Source organism: Dendrobates tinctorius, unplaced genomic scaffold, assembly GCF_039654945.1.
Source record: "Dendrobates tinctorius isolate UK_male_01 unplaced genomic scaffold, ASM3965494v1 ptg000011l, whole genome shotgun sequence".
Lineage (NCBI taxonomy): Eukaryota > Metazoa > Chordata > Amphibia > Anura > Dendrobatidae > Dendrobates > Dendrobates tinctorius.
The window spans coordinates 120,183,233-120,206,873 of NW_027361679.1; the positions used below are offsets into that span (position 1 = coordinate 120,183,233).

Consider the following 23,641-nt stretch of genomic DNA (forward strand, 5'->3'; position numbering starts at 1 on the left):
GTACCGGCATGGGAGACTGGCTGGGAATCCCTGGTCCTGTTGACATTTTGTATGTTTTTTTTCCAAGCTTGCCCTTCCGAGTTTATCCTTCTTGAAAAGAACGTCAGAGATGGCACGCTTCCGTCAACGGCCATTCTAAGCTGAATATGCATGCCCGCGTCAGATCGCAGCCGCTAAGCAGCTTGAGGCCGGGCCAGTACCGGCATGGGAGACTGGCTGGGAAACCCTGGTCCTGTTGACATTTTGTACGTTTTATTTCCAAGCTTGCCCTTCCGAGTTTATCCTTCTTGAAAAGAACGTCAGAGATGGCACGCTTCCGTCAACGGCCATTCTAAGCTGAATATGCATGCCCTCGTCAGATCGCAGCCGCTAAGCACCTTGAGGCCGGGCCAGTACCGGCATGGAAGACTGGCTGGGAATCCCTGGTCCTGTTGACATTTTGTATGTTTTTTTTCCAAGCTTGCCCTTCCGAGTTTATCCTTCTTGAAAAGAACGTCAGAGATGGCACGCTTCCGTCAACGGCCATTCTAAGCTGAATATGCATGCCCTCGTCAGATCGCAGCAGCTTGAGGCCGGGCCAGTACCGGCATGGGAGACTGCCTGGGAATCCCTGGTCCTGTTGACATTTTGTACGTTTTATTTCCAAGCTTGCCCTTCCGAGTTTATCCTTCTTGAAAAGAACGTCAGAGATGGCACACTTCCGTCAATGGCCATTCTAAGCTGAATATGCATGCCCTCGTCAGATCGCAGCCGCTAAGCAGCCTGAGGCCGGGACAGTACCGGCATGGGAGACTGGCTGGGAATCCCTGGTCCTGTTGACATTTTGTACGTTTTTTTTCCAAGCTTGCCCTTCCGAGTTTATCCTTCTTGAAAAAAACGTCAGAGATGGCACACTTCCGTCAACGGCCATTCTAAGCTGAATATGCCTGCCCTCGTCAGATCGCAGCCGCTAAGCAGCTTGAGGCCGGGCCAGTACCGGCATGGGAGACTGGCTGGGAATCCCTGGTCCTGTTGACATTTTGTACGTTTTTTTTCCAAGCTTGCCCTTCCGAGTTTATCCTTCTTGAAAAGAACGTCAGAGATGGCACTCGTCCGTCAACGGCCATTCTAAGCTGAATATGCATGCCCTCGTCACATCGCAGCCGCTAAGCAGCTTGAGGCCGGGCCAGTACCGGCATGGGAGACTGGCTGGGAATCCCTGGTCCTGTTGACATTTTGTACGTTTTTTTTCCAAGCTTGCCCTTCCGAGTTTATCCTTCTTGAAAAGAACGTCAGAGATGGCACACTTCCGTCAATGGCCATTCTAAGCTGAATATGCATTCCCTTGTCAGATCGCAGCAGCTTGAGGCCGGGCCAGTACCGGCATGGGAGACTGGCTGGGAATCCCTGGTCCTGTTGACATTTTGTACGTTTTATTTCCAAGCTTGCCCTTCCGAGTTTATCCTTCTTGAAAAGAACATCAGAGATGGCACGCTTCCGTCAACGGCCATTCTAAGCTGAATATGCATGCCCTCGTCAGATCGCAGCCGCTAAGCAGCTTGAGGCCGGGCCAGTACCGGCATGGGAGACTGGCTGGGAATCCCTGGTCCTGTTGACATTTTGTATGTTTTTTTTCCAAGCTTGCCCTTCCGAGTTTATCCTTCTTGAAAAGAACGTCAGAGATGGCACGCTTCCGTCAACGGCCATTCTAAGCTGAATATGCATGCCCTCGTCAGATCGCAGCAGCTTGAGGCCGGGCCAGTACCGGCATGGGAGACTGGCTGGGAATCCCTGGTCCTGTTGACATTTTGTACGTTTTATTTCCAAGCTTGCCCTTCCGAGTTTATCCTTCTTGAAAAGAACATCAGAGATGGCACACTTCCGTCAATGGCCATTCTAAGCTGAATATGCATGCCCTTGTCAGATCGCAGCCGCTAAGCAGCCTGAGGCCGGGCCAGTACCGGCATGGGAGACTGGCTGGGAATCCCTGGTCCTGTTGACATTTTATACGTTTTTTTTCCAAGCTTGCCCTTCCGAGTTTATCCTTCTTGAAAAAAACGTCAGAGATGGAACACTTCTGTCAACGGCCATTCTAAGCTGAATATGCCTGCCCTCGTCAGATCGCAGCCGCTAAGCAGCTTGAGGCCGGGCCAGTACCGGCATAGGAGACTGGCTGGGAATCCCTGGTCCTGTTGACATTTTGTACGTTTTTTTTCCAAGCTTGCCCTTCCGAGTTTATCCTTCTTGAAAAGAACGTCAGAGATGGCACGCGTCCGTCAACGGCCATTCTAAGCTGAATATGCATGCCCTCGTCACATCGCAGCCGCTAAGCAGCTTGAGGCCGGGCCAGTACCGGCATGGGAGACTGGCTGGGAATCCCTGGTCCTGTTGACATTTTGTACGTTTTTTTTCCAAGCTTGCCCTTCCGAGTTTATCCTTCTTGAAAAGAACGTCAGAGATGGCACACTTCCGTCAATGGCCATTCTAAGCTGAATATGCATGCCCTTGTCAGATCGCAGCAGCTTGAGGCCGGGCCAGTACCGGCATGGGAGACTGGCTGGGAATCCCTGGTCCTGTTGACATTTTGTACGTTTTATTTCCAAGCTTGCCCTTCCGAGTTTATCCTTCTTGAAAAGAACGTCAGAGATAGCACACTTCCGTCAACGGCCATTCTAAGCTGAATATGCCTGCCCTCGTCAGATCGCAGCCACTAAGCAGCTTGAGGCCGGGCCAGTACTGGCATGGGAGACTGGCTGGGAATCCCTGGTCCTGTTGACATTTTGTACGTTTTTTTTCCAAGCTTGCCCTTCCGAGTTTATCCTTCTTGAAAAAAACGTCAGAGATGGCACGCTTCCGTCAACGGCCATTCTAAGCTGAATATGCATTCCCTCGTCAGATCGCAGCCGCTAAGCAGCTTGAGGCCCGGCCAGTACCGGCATGGGAGACTGGCTGGGAATCCCTGGTCCTGTTGACATTTTGTACGTTTTATTTCCAAGCTTGCCCTTCCGAGTTTATCCTTCTTGAAAAGAACGTCAGAGATGGCACGCTTCCGTCAACGGCCATTCTAAGCTGAATATGCATGCCCTCGTCAGATCGCAGCTGCTAAGCAGCTTGAGGCCAGGCCAGTACCGGCATGGGAGACTGGCTGGGAATCCCTGGTCCTGTTGACATTTTGTATGTTTTTTTTCCAAGCTTGCCCTTCCGAGTTTATCCTTCTTGAAAAGAACGTCAGAGATGGCACGCTTCCGTCAACGGCCATTCTAAGCTGAATATGCATGCCCTCGTCAGATCGCAGCAGCTTGAGGCCGGGCCAGTACCGGCATGGGAGACTGGCTGGGAATCCCTGGTCCTGTTGACATTTTGTACGTTTTTTTTCCAAGCTTGCCCTTCCGAGTTTATCCTTCTTGAAAAGAACGTCAGAGATGGCACGCGTCCGTCAACGGCCATTCTAAGCTGAATATGCATGCCCTCGTCACATCGCAGCCGCTAAGCAGCTTGAGGCCGGGCCAGTACCGGCATGGGAGACTGGCTGGGAATCCCTGGTCCTGTTGACATTTTGTACGTTTTTTTTCCAAGCTTGCCCTTCCGAGTTTATCCTTCTTGAAAAGAACGTCAGAGATGGCACGCTTCCGTCAACGGCCATTCTAAGCTGAATATGCATCCCCTCGTCAGATCGCAGCCGCTAAGCAGCTTGAGGCCGGGCCAGTAACGGCATGGGAGACTGGCTGGGAATCCCTGGTCCTGTTGACATTTTGTACGTTTTATTTCCAAGCTTGCCCTTCCGAGTTTATCCTTCTTGAAAAGAACGTCAGAGATGGCACACTTCCGTCAACGGCCATTCTAAGCTGAATATGCATGCCCTCGTCAGATCGCAGCCGCTAAGCAGCTTGAGGCCGGGCCAGTACCGGCATGGGAGACTGGCTGGGAATCCCTGGTCCTGTTGACATTTTGTACGTTTTTTTTCCAAGCTTGCCCTTCCGAGTTTATCCTTCTTGAAAAGAACGTCAGAGATGGCACACTTCCGTCAATGGCCATTCTAAGCTGAATATGCATTCCCTCGTCAGATCGCAGCAGCTTGAGGCCGGGCCAGTACCGGCATGGGAGACTGGCTGGGAATCCCTGGTCCTGTTGACATTTTGTACGTTTTATTTCCAAGCTTGCCCTTCCGAGTTTATCCTTCTTGAAAAGAACGTCAGAGATGGCACACTTCCGTCAATGGCCATTCTAAGCTGAATATGCATGCCCTCGTCAAATCGCAGCCGCTAAGCAGCCTGAGGCCGGGCCAGTACCGGCATGGGAGACTGGCTGGGAATCCCTGGTCCTGTTGATATTTTGTACGTTTTTTTTCCAAGCTTGCCCTTCCGAGTTTATCCTTCTTGAAAAAAACGTCAGAGATGGCACGCTTCCGTCAACGGCCATTCTAAGCTGAATATGCCTGCCCTCGTCACATCGCAGCCGCTAAGCAGCTTGAGGCCGGGCCAGTACCGGCATGGGAGACTGGCTGGGAATCCCTGGTCCTGTTGACATTTTGTACGTTTTTTTTCCAAGCTTGCCCTTCCGAGTTTATCCTTCTTGAAAAAAACGTCAGAGATGGCACGCTTCCGTCAACGGCTATTCTAAGCTGAATATGCATGCCCTTGTCAGATCGCAGCCGCTAAGCAGCTTGAGGCCGGGCCAGTACCGGCATGGGTGACTGGCTGGGAATCCCTGGTCCTGTTGACATTTTGTACGTTTTATTTCCAAGCTTGCCCTTCCGAGTTTATCCTTCTTGAAAAGAACGTCAGAGATGGCACGCTTCCGTCAACGGCCATTCTAAGCTGAATATGCATGCCCTCGTCAGATCGCAGCCGCTAAGCAGCTTGAGGCCGGGCCAGTACCGGCATGGGAGACTGGCTGGGAATCCCTGGTCCTGTTGACATTTTGTATGTTTTTTTTCCAAGCTTGCCCTTCCGAGTTTATCCTTCTTGAAAAGAACGTCAGAGATGGCACGCTTCCGTCAACGGCCATTCTAAGCTGAATATGCATGCCCTCGTCAGATCGCAGCAGCTTGAGGCCGGGCCAGTACCGGCATGGGAGACTGGCTGGGAATCCCTGGTCCTGTTGACATTTTGTACGTTTTATTTCCAAGCTTGCCCTTCCGAGTTTATCCTTCTTGAAAAGAACGTCAGAGATGGCACGCTTCCGTCAACGGCCATTCTAAGCTGAATATGCATGCCCTCGTCAGATCGCAGCCGCTAAGCAGCTTGAGGCTGGGCCAGTACTGGCATGGGAGACTGGCTGGGAATCCCTGGTCGTGTTGACATTTTGTACGTTTTTTTTCCAAGCTTGCCCTTCCGAGTTTATCCTTCTTGAAAAGAACGTCAGAGATGGCACACTTCCGTCAATGGCCATTCTAAGCTGAATATGTATGCCCTTGTCAGATCGCAGCAGCTTGAGGCCGGGCCAGTACCGGCATGGGAGACTGGCTGGGAATCCCTGGTCCTGTTGACATTTTGTACGTTTTATTTCCAAGCTTGCCCTTCCGAGTTTATCCTTCTTGAAAAGAACGTCAGAGATGGCACAATTCCGTCAATGGCCATTCTAAGCTGAATATGCATGCCCTCGTCAGATCGCAGCTGCTAAGCAGCCTGAGGCCGGGCCAGTACCGGCATGGGAGACTGGCTGGGAATCCCTGGTCCTGTTGACATTTTGTACGTTTTTTTCCAAGCTTGCCCTTCCGAGTTTATCCTTCTTGAAAAAAACGTCAGAGATGCCACGCTTCCGTCAACGGCCATTCTAAGCTGAATATGCCTGCCCTCGTCAGATCGCTGCCGCTAAGCAGCTTGAGGCCGGGCCAGTACTGGCATGGGAGACTGGCTGGGAATCCCTGGTCCTGTTGACATTTTGTACGTTTTTTTTCCAAGCTTGCCCTTCCGAGTTTATTCTTCTTGAAAAAAACGTCAGAGATGGCACGCTTCCGTCAACGGCCATTCTAAGCTGAATATGCATGCCCTCGTCAGATCGCAGCCGCTAAGCAGCTTGAGGCCGGGCCAGTACCGGCATGGGAGACTGGCTGGGAATCCCTGGTCCTGTTGACATTTTGTACGTTTTATTTCCAAGCTTGCCCTTCCGAGTTTATCCTTCTTGAAAAGAACGTCAGAGATGGCATGCTTCCGTCAACGGCCATTCTAAGCTGAATATGCATGCCCTCGTCAGATCGCAGCCGCTAAGCAGCTTGAGGCCGGGCCAGTACCGGCATGGGAGACTGGCTGGGAATCCCTGGTCCTGTTGACATTTTGTATGTTTTTTTTCCAAGCTTGCCCTTTCGAGTTTATCCTTCTTGAAAAGAACGTCAGAGATGGCACGCTTCCGTCAACGGCCATTCTAAGCTGAATATGCATGCCCGCGTCAGATCGCAGCAGCTTGAGGCCGGGCCAGTACCGGCATGGGAGACTGGCTGGGAATCCCTGGTCCTGTTGACATTTTGTACGTTTTATTTCCAAGCTTGCCCTTCCGAGTTTATCCTTCTTGAAAAGAACGTCAGAGATGGCACACTTCCGTCAATGGCCATTCTAAGCTGAATATGCATGCCCTCATCAGATTGCAGCCGCTAAGCATCCTGAGGCCGGGCCAGTACCGGCATGGGAGACTGGCTGGGAATCCCTGGTCCTGTTGACATTTTGTACGTTTTTTTTCCAAGCTTGCCCTTCCGAGTTTATCCTTCTTGAAAAAAACGTCAGAGATGGCACACTTCCGTCAACGGCCATTCTAAGCTGAATATACCTGCCCTCGTCAGATCGCAGCCGCTAAGCAGCTTGAGGCCGGGCCAGTACCGGCATGGGAGACTGGCTGGGAATCCCTGGTCCTGTTGACATTTTGCACGTTTTTTTCCAAGCTTCCCCTTCCGAGTTTATCCTTCTTGAAAAGAACGTCAGAGATGGCACGCTTCCGTCAACGGCCATTCTAAGCTGAGTATGCATTCCCTCGTCAGATCGCAGCCGCTAAGCAGCTTGAGGCTGGGCCATACCTGCATGGGAGACTGGCTGGGAATTCCTGGTCCTGTTGACATTTTGTACGTTTTTTTTCCAAGCTTGCCCTTCCGAGTTTATCCTTCTTGAAAAGAACGTCAGAGATGGCACACTTCCGTCAATGGCCATTCTAAGCTGAATATGCATGCCCTTGTCAGATCGCAGCAGCTTAAGGCCGGGCCAGTACCGGCATGGGAGACTGGCTGGGAATCCCTGGTCCTGTTGACATTTTGTACGTTTTATTTCCAAGCTTGCCCTTCCGAGTTTATCCTTCTTGAAAAGAACGTCAGAGATGGCACACTTCCGTCAATGGCCATTTTAAGCTGAATATGCATGCCCTCGTCAGATCGCAGCTGCTAAGCAGCCTGAGGCCGGGCCAGTACCGGCATGGGAGACTGGCTGGGAATCCCTGGTCCTGTTGACATTTTGTACGTTTTTTTTCCAAGCTTGCCCTTCCGAGTTTATCCTTCTTGAAAAAAACGTCAGAGATGGCACGCTTGCGTCAACGGCCATTCTAAGCTGAATATGCCTGCCCTCGTCAGATCGCAGCCGCTAAGCAGCTTGAGTCCGGGCCAGTACTGGCATGGGACACTGGCTGGGAATCCTTGGTCCTGTTGACATTTTGTACGTTTTTTTTCCAAGCTTGCCCTTCCGAGTTTATCCTTCTTGAAAAAAACGTCAGAGATGGCACGCTTCCGTCAACGGCCATTCTAAGCTGAATATGCATTCCCTCGTCACATCGCAGCCGCTAAGCAGCTTGAGGCCGGGCCAGTACCGGCATGGGAGACTGGATGGGAATCCCTGGTCCTGTTGACATTTTGTATGTTTTTTTTCCAAGCTTGCCCTTCCGAGTTTATCCTTCTTGAAAAGAACGTCAGAGATGGCACGCTTCCGTCAACGGCCATTCTAAGCTGAATATGCATGCCCTCGTCAGATCGCAGCAGCTTGAGGCCGGGCCAGTACCGGCATGGGAGACTGGCTGGGAATCCCTGGTCCTGTTGACATTTTGTACGTTTTATTTCCAAGCTTGCCCTTCCGAGTTTATCCTTCTTGAAAAGAACGTCAGAGATGGCACACTTTCGTCAATGGCCATTCTAAGCTGAATATGCATGCCCTCGTCAGATCGCAGCCGCTAAGCACCCTGAGGCCGGGCCAGTTCCGGCATGGGAGACTGGCTGGGAATCCCTGGTCCTGTTGACATTTTGTACGTTTTTTTTCCAAGCTTGCCCTTCCGAGTTTATCCTTCTTGAAAAAAACGTCAGAGATGGCACGCTTCCGTCAACGGCCATTCTAAGCTGAATATGCCTGCCCTCGTCAGATCGCAGCCGCTAAGCAGCTTGAGGCTGGGCCAGTACCGGCATGGGAGACTGGCTGGGAATCCCTGGTCCTGTTGACATTTTGTACGTTTTTTTTCCAAGCTTGCCCTTCCGAGTTTATCCTTCTTGAAAAGAACGTCAGAGATGACACGCATCCGTCAACGGCCATTCTAAGCTGAATATGCATTCCCTCGTCACATCGCAGCCGCTAAGCAGCTTGAGGCCGGGCCAGTACCGGCATGGGAGACTGGATGGGAATCCCTGGTCCTGTTGACATTTTGTACGTTTTTTTTCCAAGCTTGCCCTTCCGAGTTTATCCTTCTTGAAAAGAACGTCAGAGATGGCACACTTCCGTCAATGGCCATTCTAAGCTGAATATGCATGCCCTTGTCAGATCGCAGCAGCTTGAGGCCGGGCCAGTACCGGCATGGGAGACTGGCTGGGATTCCCTGGTCCTGTTGACATTTTGTACGTTTTATTTCCAAGCTTGCCCTTCCGAGTTTATCCTTCTTGAAAAGAACGTCAGAGATGGCACACTTCCGTCAATGGCCATTCTAAGCTGAATATGCATGCCCTCGTCAGATCGCAGCTGCTAAGCAGCCTGAGGCCGGGCCAGTACCGGCATGGGAGACTGGCTGGGAATCCCTGGTCCTGTTGACATTTTGTACGTTTTTTTTCCAAGCTTGCCCTTCCGAGTTTATCCTTCTTGAAAAAAACGTCAGAGATGGCACGCTTCCGTCAACGGCCATTCTAAGCTGAATATGCCTGCCCTCGTCAGATCGCAGCCGCTAAGCAGCTTGAGGCCGGGCCAGTACTGGCATGGGAGACTGGCTGGGAATCCCTGGTCCTGTTGACATTTTGTACGTTTTTTTTCCAAGCTTGCCCTTCCGAGTTTATCCTTCTTGAAAAAAACGTCAGAGATGGCACGCTTCTGTCAACGGCCATTCTAAGCTGAATATGCATGCCCTCGTCAGATCGCAGCCGCTAAGCAGCTTGAGGCCGGGCCAGTACCGGCATGGGAGACTGGCTGGGAATCCCTGGTCCTGTTGACATTTTGTACGTTTTATTTCCAAGCTTGCCCTTCCGAGTTTATCCTTCTTGAAAAGAACGTCAGAGATGGCACGCTTCCGTCAACGGCCATTCTAAGCTGAATATGCATGCCCTCGTCAGATCGCAGCTGCTAAGCAGCTTGAGGCCGGGCCAGTACCGGCATGGGAGACTGGCTGGGAATCCCTGGTCCTGTTGACATTTTGTATGTTTTTTTTCCAAGCTTGCCCTTCCGAGTTTATCCTTCTTGAAAAGAACGTCAGAGATGGCACGCTTCCGTCAACGGCCATTCTAAGCTGAATATGCATGCCCTCGTCAGATCGCAGCAGCTTGAGGCCGGGCCAGTACCGGCATGGGAGACTGGCTGGGAATCCCTGGTCCTGTTGACATTTTGTACGTTTTATTTCCAAGCTTGCCCTTCCGAGTTTATCCTTCTTGAAAAGAACGTCAGAGATGGCACACTTCCGTCAATGGCCATTCTAAGCTGAATATGCATGCCCTCATCAGATCGCAGCCGGAGGCCGGGCCAGTACCGGCATGGGAGACTGGCTGGGAATCCCTGGTCCTGTTGACATTTTGTACGTTTTTTTTCCAAGCTTGCCCTTCCGAGTTTATCCTTCTTGAAAAAAACGTCAGAGATGGCACGTTTCCGTCAACGGCCATTCTAAGCTGAATATGCCTGCCCTCGTCAGATCGCAGCCGCTAAGCAGCTTGAGGCCGGGCCAGTACCGGCATGGGAGACTGGCTGGGAATCCCTGGTCCTGTTGACATTTTGTACGTTTTTTTTCCAAGCTTGCCCTTCCGAGTTTATCCTTCTTGAAAAGAACGTCAGAGATGGCACACTTCCGTCAATGGCCATTCTAAGCTGAATATGCATGCCCTCGTCAGATCGCAGCAGCTTGAGGCCGAGCCAGTACCGGCATGGGAGACTGGCTGGGAATCCCTGGTCCTGTTGACATTTTGTACGTTTTATTTCCAAGCTTGCCCTTCCGAGTTTATCCTTCTTGAAAAGAACGTCAGAGATGGCACACATCCGTCAATGGCCATTCTAAGCTGAATATGCATGCCCTCGTCAGATCGCAGCCGCTAAGCAGTCTGAGGCCGGGCCAGTACCGGCATGGGAGACTGGCTGGGAATCCCTGGTCCTGTTGAAATTTTGTACGTTTTTTTTCCAAGCTTGCCCTTCCGAGTTTATCCTTCTTGAAAAAAACGTCAGAGATGGCACGCTTCCGTCAACGGCCATTCTAAGCTGAATATGCCTGCCCTCGTCAGATCGCAGCCGCTAAGCAGCTTGAGGCCGGGCCAGTACCGGCATGGGAGACTGGCTGGGAATCCCTGGTCCTGTTGACATTTTGTACGTTTTTTTTCCAAGCTTGCCCTTCCGAGTTTATCCTTCTTGAAAAAAACATCAGAGATGGCACACTTCCGTCAACGGATATTCTAAGCTGAATATGCATGCCCTCGTCAGATCGCAGCCGCTAAGCAGCTTGAGGCCGGGCCAGTACCGGCATGGGAGACTGGCTGGGAATCTCTGGTCCTGTTGACATTTTGTACGTTTTATTTCCAAGCTTGCCCTTCCGAGTTTATCCTTCTTGAAAAGAACGTCAGAGATGGCACGCTTCCGTCAACGGCCATTCTAAGCTGAATATGCATGCCCTCGTCAGATCGCAGCCGCTAAGCAGCTTGAGGCCGGGCCAGTACCGGCATGGGAGACTGGCTGGGAATCCCTGGTCCTGTTGACATTTTGTATGTTTTTTTTCCAAGCTTGCCCTTCCGAGTTTATCCTTCTTGAAAAGAACGTCAGAGATGGCACGCTTCCGTCAACGGCCATTCTAAGCTGAATATGCATGCCCTCGTCAGATCGCAGCAGTTTGAGGCCGGGCCAGTACCGGCATGGGAGACTGGCTGGGAATCCCTGGTCCTGTTGACATTTTGTACGTTTTATTTCCAAGCTTGCCCTTCCGAGTTTATCCTTCTTGAAAAGAACGTCAGAGATGGCACGCTTCGGTCAACGGCCATTCTAAGCTGAATATGCATGCCCTCGTCAGATCGCAGCCGCTAAGCAGCTTGAGGCTGGGCCAGTACTGGCATGGGAGATTGGCTGGGAATCCCTGGTCGTGTTAACATTTTGTACGTTTTTTTTCCAAGCTTGCCCTTCCGAGTTTATCCTTCTTGAAAAGAACGTCAGAGATGGCACACTTCCGTCAATGGCCATTCTAAGCTGAATATGCATGCCCTTGTCAGATCGCAGCAGCTTGAGGCCGGGCCAGTACCGGCATGGGAGACTGGCTGGGAATCCCTGGTCCTGTTGACATTTTGTACGTTTTATTTCCAAGCTTGCCCTTCCGAGTTTATCCTTCTTGAAAAGAACGTCAGAGATGGCACACTTCCGTCAATGGCCATTCTAAGCTGAATATGCATTCCCTCGTCAGATCGCAGCTGCTAAGCAGCCTGAGGCCGGGCCAGTACCGGCATGGGAGACTGGCTGGGAATCCCTGGTCCTGTTGACATTTTGTACGTTTTTTTTCCAAGCTTGCCCTTCCGAGTTTATTCTTCTTGAAAAAAACGTCAGAGATGGCACGCTTCCGTCAACGGCCATTCTAAGCTGAATATGCATGCCCTCGTCAGATCGCAGCCGCTAAGCACCTTGAGGCCGGGCCAGTACCAGCATGGGAGACTGGCTGGGAATCCCTGGTCCTGTTGACATTTTGTACGTTTTATTTCCAAGCTTGCCCTTCCGAGTTTATCCTTCTTGAAAAGAACGTCAGAGATGGCACGCTTCCGTCAACGGCCATTCTAAGCTGAATATGCATGCCCTCGTCAGATCGCAGCCGCTAAGCAGCTTGAGGCCGGGCCAGTACCGGCATGGGAAACTGGCTGGGAATCCCTGGTCCTGTTGACATTTTGTATGTTTTTTTTCCAAGCTTGCCCTTCCGAGTTTATCCTTCTTGAAAAGAACGTCAGAGATGGCACGCTTCCGTCAACGGCCATTCTAAGCTGAATATGCATGCCCTCGTCAGATCGCAGCAGCTTGAGGCCGGGCCAGTACCGGCATGGGAGACTGGCTGGGAATCCCTGGTCCTGTTGACATTTTGTACGTTTTATTTCCAAGCTTGCCCTTCCGAGTTTATCCTTCTTGAAAAGAACGTCAGAGATGACACACTTCCGTCAATGGCCATTCTAAGCTGAATATGCATGCCCTCATCAGATCGCAGCCGCTAAGCAGCCTGAGGCCGGGCCAGTACCGGCATGGGAGACTGGCTGGGAATCCCTGGTCCTGTTGACATTTTGTTCGTTTTTTTTCCAAGCTTGCCCTTCCGAGTTTATCCTTCTTGATAAAAACGTCAGAGATGGCACGCTTCCGTCAACGGCCATTCTAAGCTGAATATGCCTGCCCTCGTCAGATCGCAGCCGCTAAGCAGCTTGAGGCCGGGCCAGTACCGGCATGGGAGACTGGCTGGGAATCCCTGGTCCTGTTGACATTTTGTACGTTTTTTTTCCAAGCTTGCCCTTCCGAGTTTATCCTTCTTGAAAAGAACGTCAGAGATGGCACGCGTCCGTCAACGGCCATTCTAAGCTGAATATGCATGCCCTCGTCACATCGCAGCCGCTAAGCAGCTTGAGGCTGGGCCAGTACCGGCATGGGAGACTGGCTGGGAATCCCTGGTCCTGTTGACATTTTGTACGTTTTATTTCCAAGCTTGCCCTTCCGAGTTTATCCTTCTTGAAAAGAACGTCAGAGATGGCACGCTTCCGTCAACGGCCATTCTAAGCTGAATATGCATGCCCTCGTCAGATCGCAGCCGCTAAGCAGCTTGAGGCCGGGCCAGTACCGGCATGGGAGACTGGCTGGGAATCCCTGGTCCTGTTGACATTTTGTACGTTTTATTTCCAAGCTTGCCCTTCCGAGTTTATCCTTCTTGAAAAGAACGTCAGAGATGGCACGCTTCTGTCAACGGCCATTCTAAGCTGAATATGCATGCCCTCGTCAGATCGCAGCCGCTAAGCAGCTTGAGGCCGGGCCAGTACCGGCATGGGAGACATGGATGGGAATCCCTGGTCCTGTTGACATTTTGTACGTTTTATTTCCAAGCTTGCCCTTCCGAGTTTATCCTTCTTGAAAAGAACGTCAGAGATGGCACGCTTCCGTCAACGGCCATTCTAAGCTGAATATGCATGCCCTCGTCAGATCGCAGCAGCTTGAGGCCGGCCCAGTACCGGCATGGGAGACTGGCTGGGAATCCCTGGTCCTGTTGACATTTTGTACGTTTTTTTTTCCAAGCTTGCCCTTCCGAGTTTATCCTTCTTGAAAAGAACGTCAGAGATGGCACGCTTCCGTCAACGGCCATTCTAAACTGAATATGCATGCCCTCGTCACATCGCAGCCGCTAAGCAGCTTGAGGCCGGGCCAGTACCGGCATGGGAGACTGGCTGGGAATCCCTGGTCCTGTTGACATTTTGTACGTTTTATTTCCAAGCTTGCCCTTCCGAGTTTATCCTTCTTGAAAAAAACGTCAGAGATGGCACGCTTCCGTCAACGGCCATTCTAAGCTGAATATGCATTCCCTCGTCATATCGCAGCCTCTAAGCAGCTTGAGGCCGGGCCAGTACCGGCATGGGAGACTGGCTGGGATTCCCTGGTCCTGTTGACATTCTGTATGTTTTTTTTCCAAGCTTGCCCTTCTGAGTTTATCCTTCTTGAAAAAAACGTCAGAGATGGCACGCTTCCATCATCGGCCATTCTAAGCTGAATATGCATTCCCTCGTCACATCGCAGCCGCTAAGCAGCTTGAGGTCGGGCCAGTACCGGCATGGGAGACTGGCTGGGAATCCCTGGTCCTGTTGACATTTTGTACGTTTTTTTTCCAAGCTTGCCCTTCCGAGTTTATCCTTCTTGAAAAGAACGTCAGAGATGGCACGCTTCCGTCAACGGCCATTCAAAGCTGAATATGCATGCCCTTGTCAGATCGCAGCCGCTAAGCAGCTTGAGGCCGGGCCAGTACCGGCATGGGAGACTGGCTGGGAAGCCCTGGTCCTGTTGACATTTTGTACGTTTTTTTTCCAAGCTTGCCCTTCCGAGTTTATCCTTCTTGAAAAAAACGTCAGAGATGGCACACTTCCGTCAACGGCCATTCTAAGCTGAATATGCCTGCCCTCGTCAGAGCGCAGCCGCTAAGCAGCTTCAGGCCGGGCCAGTACCGGCATGGGAGACTGGCTGGGAATCCCTGGTCCTGTTGACATTTTGTACGTTTTTTTTCCAAGCTTGCCCTTCCGAGTTTATCCTTCTTGAAAAGAACGTCAGAGATGGCAAGCTTCTGTCAACGGCCATTCTAAGCTGAATATGCATGCCCTCGTCAGATCGCAGCTGCTAAGCAGCTTGAGGCCGGGCCAGTACCAGCATGGGAGACTGGCTGGGAATCCCTGGTCCTGTTGACATTTTGTACGTTTTTTTTCCAAGCTTGCCCTTCCGAGTTTATCCTTCTTGAAAAGAACGTCAGAGATGGCACGCTTCCGTCAACGGCCATTCTAAGCTGAATATGCATGCCCTCGTCAGATTGCAGCCGCTAAGCAGCTTGAGGCCGGGCCAGTACCGGCATGGGAGACTGGCTGGGAATCACTGATCGTGTTGACATTTTGTACGTTTTATTTCCAAGCTTGCCCTTCCGAGTTTATCCTTCTTGAAAAGAACGTCAGAGATGACACGCTTCCGTCAACGGCCATTCTAAGCTGAATATGCATGCCCTCGTCAGATCGCAGCCGCTAAGCAGCTTGAGGCAGGGCCAGTACCGGCATGCGAGACTGGCTGGGAATCCCTGGTCCTGTTGACATTTTGTACGTTTTTTTTCCAAGCTTGCCCTTCCGAGTTTATCCTTCTTGAAAAGAACGTCAGAGATGGCACGCTTCCGTCAACGGCCATTCTAAGCTGAATATTCATGCCCTCGTCAGATCGCAGCCGCTAAGCAGCTTGAGGCCGGGCCAGTACCAGCATGGGAGACTGGCTGGGAATCCCTGGTCCTGTTGCCATTTTGTACGTTTTTTTTTCAAAGCTTGCCCTTCCGAGTTTATCCTTCTTGAAAAAAACGTCAGAGATGGCACGCTTCCGTCAACGGCCATTCTAAGATGAATATGCCTGCCCTCATCAGATCGCAGCCGCTAAGCAGCTTGAGGCCGGGCCAGTACCGGCATGGGAGACTGGCTGGGAATCCCTGGTCCTGTTGACATTTTGTACGTTTTATTTCCAAGCTTGCCCTTCCGAGTTTATCCTTCTTGAAAAGAACGTCAGAGATGGCACGCTTCCGTCAACGGCCATTCTAAGCTGAATATGCATGCCCTCGTCAGATCGCAGCCGCTAAGCAGCTTGAGGCCGGGCCAGTACCGGCATGGGAGACTGGCTGGGAATCCCTGGTCCTGTTGACATTTTGTACGTTTTATTTCCAAGCTTGCCCTTCCGAGTTTATCCTTCTTGAAAAGAACGTCAGAGATGGCACGCTTCCGTCAACGGCCATTCTAAGCTGAATATGCATGCCCTCGTCAGATCGCAGCCGCTAAGCAGCTTGAGGCTGGACCAGTACCGGCATGGGAGACTGGCTGGAAATCCCTGGTCCTGTTGACATTTTGTACGTTTTATTTCCAAGCTTGCCCTTCCGAGTTTATCCTTCTTGAAAAGAACGTCAGAGATGGCACGCTTCTGTCAATGGCCATTCTAAGCTGAATATGCATGCCCTCGTCAGATCGCAGCCGCTAAGCATCTTGAGGCCGGGCCAGTACCGGCATGGGAGACTGGCTGGGAATCCCTGGTCCTGTTGACATTTTGTACGTTTTATTTCCAAGCTTGCCCTTCCGAGTTTATCCTTCTTGAAAAGAACGTCAGAGATGGCACGCTTCCGTCAACGGCCATTCTAAGCTGAATATGCATGCCCTCGTCAGATCGCAGCCGCTAAGCAGCTTGAGGCTGGGCCAGTACCGGCATGGGAGACTGGCTGGGAATCCCTGGTCCTGTTGACATTTTGTACGTTTTATTTCCAAGCTTGCCCTTCCGAGTTTATCCTTCTTGAAAAGAACGTCAGAGATGGCACGCTTCCGTCAACGGCCATTCTAAGCTGAATATGCATTCCCTCGTCAGATCGCAGCAGCTTGAGGCCGTGCCAGTACTGGCATGGGAGACTGGCTGGGAATCCCTGGTCCTGTTGACATTTTGTACGTTTTATTTCCAAGCTTGCCCTTCCGAGTTTATCCTTCTTGAAAAGAACATCAGAGATGGCACACTTCCGTCAACGGCCATTCTAAGCTGAATATGCATGCCCTTGTCAGATCGCAGCCGCTAAGCAGCTTGAGGCCGGGCCAGTACCGGCATGGGAGACTGGCTGGGAATCACTGGTCCTGTTGACATTTTGTACGTTTTATTTCCAAGCTTGCCCTTCCGAGTGTATCCTTCTTGAAAAGAACATCAGAGATGACACGCTTCCGTCAACGGCCATTCTAAGCTGAATATGCATGCCCTTGTCAGATCGCAGCCGCTAAGCAGCTTGAGGCAGGGCCAGTACCGGCATGGGAGACTTGCTGGGAATCCCTGGTCCTGTTGACATTTTGTACGTTTTATTTCCAAGCTTGCCCTTCCGAGTTTATCCTTCTTGAAAAGAACGTCAGAGATGGCACGCTTCCGTCAACGGCCATTCTAAGCTGAATATGCATTTCCTCGTCAGATCGCAGCCTCTAAGGAGCTTGAGGCCGGGCCAGTACCGGCATGCGAGACTTGCTGGGAATCCCTGGTCCTGTTGACATTCTGTATGTTTTTTTTCCAAGCTTGCCCTTCCGAGTTTATCCTTCTTGAAAAAAATGTCAGAGATGGCACGCTTCCATCATCGGCCATTCTAAGCTGAATATGCATGCCCTCGTCACATCGCAGCCGCTAAGCAGCTTGAGGCTGGGCCAGTACCGGCATGGGAGACTGGCTGGGAATCCCTGGTCCTGTTGACTTTTTGTACGTTTTTTTTCCAAGCTTGCCCTTCCGAGTTTATCCTTTTTGAAAAGAACGTCAGAGATGGCACGCTTCCGTCAACGGCCATTCTAAGCTGTATATGCATGCCCTCGTCACATCGCAGCCGCTAAGCAGCTTGAGGCCGGGCCAGTACCGGCATGGGAGACTGGCTGGGAATCCCTGATCCTGTTGACATATTATATGTTTTATTTCCAAGCTTGCCCTTCCGAGTGTATCCTTCTTGAAAAGAACATCAGAGATGACACGCTTCCGTCAACGGCCATTCTAAGCTGAATATGCATGCCCTCGTCAGATCGCAGCCGCTAAGCAGCTTGAGGCAGGGCCAGTACCGGCATGGGAGACTTGCTGGGAATCCCTCGTCCTGTTGACATTTTGTACGTTTTATTTCCAAGCTTGCCCTTCCGAGTTTATCCTTCTTGAAAAGAACGTCAGAGATAACACGCTTCCGTCAACGGCCATTCTAAGCTGAATATGCATGCCCTCGTCAGACCGCAGCCGCTAAGCAGCTTGAGGCAGGGCCAGTACCGGCATGCGAGACTGGCTGGGAATCCCTGGTCCTGTTGACATTTTGTATGTTTTTTTTCCAAGCTTGCCCTTCCGAGTTTATCCTTCTTGAAAAGAACGTCAGAGATGGCACGCTTCCGTCAACGGCCATTCTAAGCTGAATATGCATGCCCTCGTCAGATCGCAGCCGCTAAGCAGCTTGAGGCCGGGCCAGTACCGGCATGGGAGACTGGCTGGGAATCCCTGGTCCTGTTGACATTTTGTACGTTTTTTTTCCAAGCTTGCCCTTCCGAGTTTATCCTTCTTGAAAAGAACGTCAGAGATGGCACGCTTCCGTCAACGGCCATTCTAAGCTGAATATGCATGCCCTCGTCAGATCGCAGCCGCTAAGCAGCTTGAGGCCGGGCCAGTACCGGCATGGGAGACTGGCTGGGAATCCCTGGTCCTGTTGACATTTTGTACGTTTTTTTTCCAAGCTTGCCCTTCCGAGTTTATTCTTCTTGAAAAAAACGTCAGAGATGGCACGCTTCCGTCAACGGCCATTCTAAGCTGAATATGCCTGCCCTCATCAGATTGCAGCCGCTAAGCAGCTTGAGGCCGGGCCAGTACCGGCATGGGAGACTGGCTGGGAATCCCTGGTCCTGTTGACATTTTGTACGTTTTTTTTCCAAGCTTGCCCTTCCGAGTTTATCCTTCTTGAAAAGAACGTCAGAGATGGCACGCTTCCGTCAACGGCCATTCTAAGCTGAGTATGCATTCCCTCGTCAGATCGCAGCCGCTAAGCAGCCTGAGGCCGGGCCAGTACCGGCATGGGAGACTGGCTGGGAATCCCTGGTCCTGTTGACATTTTGTACGTTTTTTTTCCAAGCTTGCCCTTCCGAGTTTATCCTTCTTGAAAAAAACGTCAGAGATGGCACGCTTCCGTCAACGGCCATTCTAAGCTGAATATGCCTGCCCTCGTCAGATCGCAGCCGCTAAGCAGCTTGAGGCCGGGCCAGTACCGGCATGGGAGACTGGCTGGGAATCCCTGGTCCTGTTGACATTTTGTACGTTTTTTTTCCAAGCTTGCCCTTCCGAGTTTATCCTTCTTGAAAAAAACGTCAGAGATGGCACACTTCCGTCAACGGATATTCTAAGCTGAATATGCATGCCCTCGTCAGATCGCAGCCGCTAAGCAGCTTGAGGCCGGGCCAGTACCGGCATGGGAGACTGGCTGGGAATCTCTGGTCCTGTTGACATTTTGTACGTTTTATTTCCAAGCTTGCCCTTCCGAGTTTATCCTTCTTGAAAAGAACGTCAGAGATGGCACGCTTCCGTCAACGGCCATTCTAAGCTGAATATGCATGCCCTCGTCAGATCGCAGCCGCTAAGCAGCTTGAGGCCGGGCCAGTACCGGCATGGGAGACTGGCTGGGAATCCCTGGTCCTGTTGACATTTTGTATGTTTTTTTTCCAAGCTTGCCCTTCCGAGTTTATCCTTCTTGAAAAGAACGTCAGAGATGGCACGCTTCCGTCAACGGCCATTCTAAGCTGAATATGCATGCCCTCGTCAGATCGCAGCAGTTTGAGGCCGGGCCAGTACCGGCATGGGAGACTGGCTGGGAATCCCTGGTCCTGTTGACATTTTGTACGTTTTATTTCCAAGCTTGCCCTTCCGAGTTTATCCTTCTTGAAAAGAACGTCAGAGATGGCACGCTTCGGTCAACGGCCATTCTAAGCTGAATATGCATGCCCTCGTCAGATTGCAGCCGCTAAGCAGCTTGAGGCTGGGCCAGTACTGGCATGGGAGATTGGCTGGGAATCCCTGGTCGTGTTAACATTTTGTACGTTTTTTTTCCAAGCTTGCCCTTCCGAGTTTATCCTTCTTGAAAAGAACGTCAGAGATGGCACACTTCCGTCAATGGCCATTCTAAGCTGAATATGCATGCCCTTGTCAGATCGCAGCAGCTTGAGGCCGGGCCAGTACCGGCATGGGAGACTGGCTGGGAATCCCTGGTCCTGTTGACATTTTGTACGTTTTATTTCCAAGCTTGCCCTTCCGAGTTTATCCTTCTTGAAAAGAACGTCAGAGATGGCACACTTCCGTCAATGGCCATTCTAAGCTGAATATGCATTCCCTCGTCAGATCGCAGCTGCTAAGCAGCCTGAGGCCGGGCCAGTACCGGCATGGGAGACTGGCTGGGAATCCCTGGTCCTGTTGACATTTTGTACGTTTTTTTTCCAAGCTTGCCCTTCCGAGTTTATTCTTCTTGAAAAAAACGTCAGAGATGGCACACTTCCGTCAACGGCCATTCTAAGCTGAATATGCATGCCCTCATCAGATCGCAGCCGCTAAGCACCTTGAGGCCGGGCCAGTACCGGCATGGGAGACTGGCTGGGAATCCCTGGTCCTGTTGACATTTTGTACGTTTTATTTCCAAGCTTGCCCTTCCGAGTTTATCCTTCTTGAAAAGAACGTCAGAGATGGCACGCTTCCGTCAACGGCCATTCTAAGCTGAATATGCATGCCCTCGTCAGATCGCAGCCGCTAAGCAGCTTGAGGCCGGGCCAGTACCGGCATGGGAAACTGGCAGGGAATCCCTGGTCCTGTTGACATTTTGTATGTTTTTTTTCCAAGCTTGACCTTCCGAGTTTATCCTTCTTGAAAAGAACGTCAGAGATGGCACGCTTCCGTCAACGGCCATTCTAAGCTTAATATGCATGCCCTCGTCAGATCGCAGCAGCTTGAGGCCGGGCCAGTACCGTCATGGGAGACTGGCTGGGAATCCCTGGTCCTGTTGACATTTTGTACGTTTTATTTCCAAGCTTGCCCTTCCGAGTTTATCCTTCTTGAAAAGAACGTCAGAGATGACACACTTCCGTCAATGGCCATTCTAAGCTGAATATGCATGCCCTCATCAGATCGCAGCCGCTAAGCAGCCTGAGGCCGGGCCAGTACCGGCATGTGAGACTGGCTGGGAATCCCTGGTCCTGTTGACATTTTGTTCGTTTTTTTTCCAAGCTTGCCCTTCCGAGTTTATCCTTCTTGATAAAAACGTCAGAGATGGCACGCTTCCGTCAACGGCCATTCTAAGCTGAATATGCCTGCCCTCGTCAGATCGCAGCCGCTAAGCAGCTTGAGGCCGGGCCAGTACCGGCATGGGAGACTGGCTGGGAATCCCTGGTCCTGTTGACATTTTGTACGTTTTTTTTCCAAGCTTGCCCTTCCGAGTTTATCCTTCTTGAAAAGAACGTCAGAGATGGCACGCGTCCGTCAACGGCCATTCTAAGCTGAATATGCATGCCCTCGTCACATCGCAGCCGCTAAGCAGCTTGAGGCTGGGACAGTACCGGCATGGGAGACTGGCTGGGAATCCCTGGTCCTGTTGACATTTTGTACGTTTTATTTCCAAGCTTGCCCTTCCGAGTTTATCCTTCTTGAAAAGAACGTCAGAGATGGCACGCTTCCGTCAACGGCCATTCTAAGCTGAATATGCATGCCCTCGTCAGATCGCAGCCGCTAAGCAGCTTGAGGCCGGGCCAGTACCGGCATGGGAGACTGGCTGGGAATCCCTGGTCCTGTTGACATTTTGTACGTTTTATTTCCAAGCTTGCCCTTCCGAGTTTATCCTTCTTGAAAAGAACGTCAGAGATGGCACGCTTCTGTCAACGCCCATTCTAAGCTGAATATGCATGCCCTCGTCAGATCGCAGCCGCTAAGCAGCTTGAGGCCGGGCCAGTACCGGCATGGGAGACATGGATGGGAATCCCTGGTCCTGTTGACATTTTGTACGTTTTATTTCCAAGCTTGCCCTTCCGAGTTTATCCTTCTTGAAAAGAACGTCAGAGATGGCACGCTTCCGTCAACAGCCATTCTAAGCTGAATATGCATGCCCTCGTCAGATCGCAGCAGCTTGAGGCCGGCCCAGTACCGGCATGGGAGACCGGCTGGGAATCCCTGGTCCTGTTGACATTTTGTACGTTTTTTTTTCCAAGCTTGCCCTTCCGAGTTTATCCTTCTTGAAAAGAACGTCAGAGATGGCACGCTTCCGTCAACGGCTATTCTAAACTGAATATGCATGCCCTCGTCACATCGCAGCCGCTAAGCAGCTTGAGGCCGGGCCAGTACCGGCATGGGAGACTGGCTGGGAATCCCTGGTCCTGTTGACATTTTGTACGTTTTATTTCCAAGCTTGCCCTTCCGAGTTTATCCTTCTTGAAAAAAACGTCAGAGATGGCACGCTTCCGTCAACGGCCATTCTAAGCTGAATATGCATTCCCTCGTCATATCGCAGCCTCTAAGCAGCTTGAGGCCGGGCCAGTACCGGCATGGGAGATTGGCTGGGATTCCATGGTCCTGTTGACATTCTGTATGTTTTTTTTCCAAGCTTGCCCTTCTGAGTTTATCCTTCTTGAAAAAAACGTCAGAGATGGCACGCTTCCATCATCGGCCATTCTAAGCTGAATATGCATTCCCTCGTCACATCGCAGCCGCTAAGCAGCTTGAGGTCGGGCCAGTACCGGCATGGGAGACTGGCTGGGAATCCCTGGTCCTGTTGACATTTTGTACGTTTTTTTTCCAAGCTTGCCCTTCCGAGTTTATCCTTCTTGAAAAGAACGTCAGAGATGGCACGCTTCCGTCAACGGCCATTCAAAGCTGAATATGCATGCCCTTGTCAGATCGCAGCCGCTAAGCAGCTTGAGGCCGGGCCAGTACCGGCATGGGAGACTGGCTGGGAAGCCCTGGTCCTGTTGACATTTTGTACGTTTTTTTTCCAAGCTTGCCCTTCCGAGTTTATCCTTCTTGAAAAAAACGTCAGAGATGGCACACTTCCGTCAACGGCCATTCTAAGCTGAATATGCCTGCCCTCGTCAGAGCGCAGCCGCTAAGCAGCTTCAGGCCGGGCCAGTACCGGCATGGGAGACTGGCTGGGAATCCCTGGTCCTGTTGACATTTTGTACGTTTTTTTTCCAAGCTTGCCCTTCCGAGTTTATCCTTCTTGAAAAGAACGTCAGAGATGGCAAGCTTCTGTCAACGGCCATTCTAAGCTGAATATGCATGCCCTCGTCAGATCGCAGCCGCTAAGCAGCTTGAGGCCGGGCCAGTACCAGCATGGGAGACTGGCTGGGAATCCCTGGTCCTGTTGACATTTTGTACGTTTTTTTTCCAAGCTTGCCCTTCCGAGTTTATCCTTCTTGAAAAGAACGTCAGAGATGGCACGCTTCCGTCAACGGCCATTCTAAGCTGAATATGCATGCCCTCGTCAGATTGCAGCCGCTAAGCAGCTTGAGGCCGTGCCAGTACCGGCATGGGAGACTGGCTGGGAATCACTGATCGTGTTGACATTTTGTACGTTTTATTTCCAAGCTTGCCCTTCCGAGTTTATCCTTCTTGAAAAGAACGTCAGAGATGACACGCTTCCGTCAACGGCCATTCTAAGCTGAATATGCATGCCCTCGTCAGATCGCAGCCGCTAAGCAGCTTGAGGCAGGGCCAGTACCGGCATGCGAGACTGGCTGGGAATCCCTGGTCCTGTTGACATTTTGTACGTTTTTTTTCCAAGCTTGCCCTTCCGAGTTTATCCTTCTTGAAAAGAACGTCAGAGATGGCACGCTTCCGTCAACGGCCATTCTAAGCTGAATATTCATGCCCTCGTCAGATCGCAGCCGCTAAGCAGCTTGAGGCCGGGCCAGTACCAGCATGGGAGACTGGCTGGGAATCCCTGGTCCTGTTGACATTTTGTACGTTTTTTTTTCAAAGCTTGCCCTTCCGAGTTTATCCTTCTTGAAAAAAACGTCAGAGATGGCACG

The 23,641-nt window shown here is 51.4% G+C and overlaps 34 pseudogenes; all 34 read left to right on the forward strand.

Annotated features, from left to right (window-relative positions):
- The first annotated feature begins 898 nt into the window (after positions 1 to 898).
- On the forward strand, positions 899 to 1,017 carry LOC141058244 (5S ribosomal RNA; annotated as a pseudogene).
- A 461-nt stretch (positions 1,018 to 1,478) lies between these two features.
- LOC141054989 (5S ribosomal RNA) lies at positions 1,479 to 1,597 on the forward strand (annotated as a pseudogene).
- A 461-nt stretch (positions 1,598 to 2,058) lies between these two features.
- LOC141052426 (5S ribosomal RNA) lies at positions 2,059 to 2,177 on the forward strand (annotated as a pseudogene).
- A 461-nt stretch (positions 2,178 to 2,638) lies between these two features.
- Positions 2,639 to 2,757, forward strand: LOC141052718 (5S ribosomal RNA; annotated as a pseudogene).
- A 273-nt stretch (positions 2,758 to 3,030) lies between these two features.
- Positions 3,031 to 3,149, forward strand: LOC141055395 (5S ribosomal RNA; annotated as a pseudogene).
- Positions 3,150 to 3,806: 657 nt separating this feature from the next.
- Positions 3,807 to 3,925, forward strand: LOC141054995 (5S ribosomal RNA; annotated as a pseudogene).
- An 853-nt stretch (positions 3,926 to 4,778) lies between these two features.
- LOC141055000 (5S ribosomal RNA) lies at positions 4,779 to 4,897 on the forward strand (annotated as a pseudogene).
- An 844-nt stretch (positions 4,898 to 5,741) lies between these two features.
- Positions 5,742 to 5,860, forward strand: LOC141058945 (5S ribosomal RNA; annotated as a pseudogene).
- A 77-nt stretch (positions 5,861 to 5,937) lies between these two features.
- On the forward strand, positions 5,938 to 6,056 carry LOC141055003 (5S ribosomal RNA; annotated as a pseudogene).
- Positions 6,057 to 6,133: 77 nt separating this feature from the next.
- LOC141055010 (5S ribosomal RNA) lies at positions 6,134 to 6,252 on the forward strand (annotated as a pseudogene).
- Positions 6,253 to 6,713: 461 nt separating this feature from the next.
- Positions 6,714 to 6,832, forward strand: LOC141051744 (5S ribosomal RNA; annotated as a pseudogene).
- A 1,431-nt stretch (positions 6,833 to 8,263) lies between these two features.
- LOC141058795 (5S ribosomal RNA) lies at positions 8,264 to 8,382 on the forward strand (annotated as a pseudogene).
- Positions 8,383 to 9,039: 657 nt separating this feature from the next.
- LOC141056158 (5S ribosomal RNA) lies at positions 9,040 to 9,158 on the forward strand (annotated as a pseudogene).
- Positions 9,159 to 9,235: 77 nt separating this feature from the next.
- Positions 9,236 to 9,354, forward strand: LOC141055023 (5S ribosomal RNA; annotated as a pseudogene).
- Positions 9,355 to 9,431: 77 nt separating this feature from the next.
- On the forward strand, positions 9,432 to 9,550 carry LOC141056611 (5S ribosomal RNA; annotated as a pseudogene).
- Positions 9,551 to 10,000: 450 nt separating this feature from the next.
- On the forward strand, positions 10,001 to 10,119 carry LOC141058250 (5S ribosomal RNA; annotated as a pseudogene).
- A 461-nt stretch (positions 10,120 to 10,580) lies between these two features.
- On the forward strand, positions 10,581 to 10,699 carry LOC141058256 (5S ribosomal RNA; annotated as a pseudogene).
- A 273-nt stretch (positions 10,700 to 10,972) lies between these two features.
- Positions 10,973 to 11,091, forward strand: LOC141055029 (5S ribosomal RNA; annotated as a pseudogene).
- A 1,621-nt stretch (positions 11,092 to 12,712) lies between these two features.
- On the forward strand, positions 12,713 to 12,831 carry LOC141058257 (5S ribosomal RNA; annotated as a pseudogene).
- Positions 12,832 to 13,104: 273 nt separating this feature from the next.
- Positions 13,105 to 13,223, forward strand: LOC141055033 (5S ribosomal RNA; annotated as a pseudogene).
- Positions 13,224 to 14,470: 1,247 nt separating this feature from the next.
- LOC141058443 (5S ribosomal RNA) lies at positions 14,471 to 14,589 on the forward strand (annotated as a pseudogene).
- A 77-nt stretch (positions 14,590 to 14,666) lies between these two features.
- On the forward strand, positions 14,667 to 14,785 carry LOC141055472 (5S ribosomal RNA; annotated as a pseudogene).
- A 666-nt stretch (positions 14,786 to 15,451) lies between these two features.
- LOC141058922 (5S ribosomal RNA) lies at positions 15,452 to 15,570 on the forward strand (annotated as a pseudogene).
- Positions 15,571 to 15,647: 77 nt separating this feature from the next.
- On the forward strand, positions 15,648 to 15,766 carry LOC141055036 (5S ribosomal RNA; annotated as a pseudogene).
- A 2,225-nt stretch (positions 15,767 to 17,991) lies between these two features.
- Positions 17,992 to 18,110, forward strand: LOC141055041 (5S ribosomal RNA; annotated as a pseudogene).
- A 77-nt stretch (positions 18,111 to 18,187) lies between these two features.
- LOC141055046 (5S ribosomal RNA) lies at positions 18,188 to 18,306 on the forward strand (annotated as a pseudogene).
- A 77-nt stretch (positions 18,307 to 18,383) lies between these two features.
- Positions 18,384 to 18,502, forward strand: LOC141058821 (5S ribosomal RNA; annotated as a pseudogene).
- A 273-nt stretch (positions 18,503 to 18,775) lies between these two features.
- On the forward strand, positions 18,776 to 18,894 carry LOC141058264 (5S ribosomal RNA; annotated as a pseudogene).
- Positions 18,895 to 19,167: 273 nt separating this feature from the next.
- Positions 19,168 to 19,286, forward strand: LOC141055049 (5S ribosomal RNA; annotated as a pseudogene).
- A 1,621-nt stretch (positions 19,287 to 20,907) lies between these two features.
- LOC141058269 (5S ribosomal RNA) lies at positions 20,908 to 21,026 on the forward strand (annotated as a pseudogene).
- A 273-nt stretch (positions 21,027 to 21,299) lies between these two features.
- On the forward strand, positions 21,300 to 21,418 carry LOC141055054 (5S ribosomal RNA; annotated as a pseudogene).
- A 1,247-nt stretch (positions 21,419 to 22,665) lies between these two features.
- LOC141058453 (5S ribosomal RNA) lies at positions 22,666 to 22,784 on the forward strand (annotated as a pseudogene).
- Positions 22,785 to 22,861: 77 nt separating this feature from the next.
- LOC141051826 (5S ribosomal RNA) lies at positions 22,862 to 22,980 on the forward strand (annotated as a pseudogene).
- A 469-nt stretch (positions 22,981 to 23,449) lies between these two features.
- On the forward strand, positions 23,450 to 23,568 carry LOC141051865 (5S ribosomal RNA; annotated as a pseudogene).
- The last annotated feature ends 73 nt before the right edge of the window (positions 23,569 to 23,641 follow it).